Below are 1,951 nucleotides of genomic sequence, written 5' to 3' on the forward strand. Positions count from 1 at the left end.
AGAAGTTAAGCACCAAAGGGCTGGCCATGGATGTTACTAAAGACTTGGGGAGGAGAAGCAGAAGGTGTCAGGGTTTGGGGTTGTTTTTTTCCACCTTGAAATGTTTCTAAAATTCCTCCTTCCCAGCTCTGCAGATGTTAAACATCCAGCAGACCCTAATTCCTTGCCACAGCATCCCTGTTATATACAGAGAAGGGTCAGGAAAGGGCCAAGATCTATCAACAGCTGATGGCCATGTAAATGCAAGACATCAGTTCAAAGGGAGATAAAACACCCCCTAAATCCGAGAAAGGTACCCCCCCAGAGGACTAACCCCTCCCCTGGCTGGGGCCTGTCAAGAGGCTAGAAGGAAAACAAATGACTTCAGCCCAAGGCTAGCTCCACCCTCAGCATGTGAGCAAGGTCCCCCATGGCAATGTGTTTGACTGTAATCAGACCCCAAGGTATCATCGGAGCTCAGTAAGTTTCCATGTGTTTTTTCAGTTGCAGTAACAAGGATTCATAGATGGGGAAAATAATTTGGTAGCTTTTGTAGTCACCACTGGTGATTAGGGTTAATGGCAGTCTAGACACCTTAGCTTGGCAACAGGAGACTCCCTGGCTCCTATCCAGGCCCTGCCAAGCTTGCTACCTGACCTTGGGCAAGATGCCTACCCTGGCTGAGCCTCAGTTTTTCTTTCTGTACCAAGCAGGCAGTGGCCCTCATTCAAGAAGGCCCTTAAACATGCCTGACTCTAAGAAGGCCAAATAGGGGTGGCCCCAGGAGACAGGGGCTGAGTCCTGGCCCCATGCACCTTGGTAAGGGGGTCCTGGCTCTACCACAACGCCAGCACAAACAGCGACAGGACTCACTCACAGGGTCGAAGCCAGGGGCACCTCTAGGGAGCTTCCCGAATTCAGACCAGTAGGTCACTTGGATCAGAGGCATGACTTAATGACTGCAAGGGCTTGGCAGCTGTTATGGACTAAGCCTGAGCCTTACTGCCATACTGGCATCAGCAGCGCCTGCATTATCTTTATGAAGCCCCAGCTCCTGGAGTCCCATAACCAGGACAAAGCCCAAGGTTTGCTTTAAAACTCCAGAGCCTGCAGCCAGAGAAGCTGGCAAGGGCAGCGCAAACACCCCACGGCGAGCACAGAAAGGTGCCAGGTACTAAACTGCCCTGAAGCCTCCGCAGGCTCTGGAGGTCAAGGCATGCTGCCTACACCCCCTCCCCCGCTCCGGCGTAAGAGGCTGGCCTTTCATCAGACTGACAGGTGCCCCCTCCAATCACTGAGCCCGCAGCACCACCCTCCGGGCGCGCGGCAGTAGCCAATCGGAGCCCGGGCTCGGGCGTTCCCTCCCCTCAGAGCTGGCCAATGTGGTAGCGCTGCCGCTCTCTCCTCCCCGCGGGAAGGAATGTTGTCTCGGGTTTCGTATTCCCGAAGCGCGGCGGGTCCGCTTTGCCTGGCCGTTGCCTGCGCTGGTAGCGTAGCAGCCGCACTTGGCGTAGCCGTGGCAGAGGCTGCTGTGGACGGCAGCGGCGGCGGGAGGTGAGCGGCGGCGGCGGGGTCGGTGCTCGGCGCTGCAGGCAGAGCCCGCGCGGAGCTCGTGGCAGGGGTGGGCGCGCTTAGTGCAGGGCGGGGGGTGCCCAGCCGGCCGGCCTCGCTGCCCTAGTGTAGATGCAGCGCCCGCGGCCGGGCGTCAGGAGCCGGCTCCGGCTTGTCCCGCGCTGCGGGGCGGAGTGCCCGGGCCCTGCCCGCGGGTCGGCTACGCCAGAAACCCCCGGTGCAGCCTTGGCACTGGGGCAGAGCCGCCCAGCTGCGGTCCCAGGGCCCCTCTGCAGGTGCGGAGCGAGGCCCCTGCCAGGTGAAAGAGGAGGATGGTTAGGGTGGATTAAAAACGAGAGATTATTTGCAAATCCCTCCTCGTTAGAAACTTCCCAGCCTGCTCTGATTTTTTTTTTTTTTT

Source organism: Gavialis gangeticus, unplaced genomic scaffold (genome assembly GCF_001723915.1).
Source record: "Gavialis gangeticus isolate Ggan-Ray unplaced genomic scaffold, GavGan_comp1, whole genome shotgun sequence".
Taxonomy (NCBI): domain Eukaryota; kingdom Metazoa; phylum Chordata; order Crocodylia; family Gavialidae; genus Gavialis; species Gavialis gangeticus.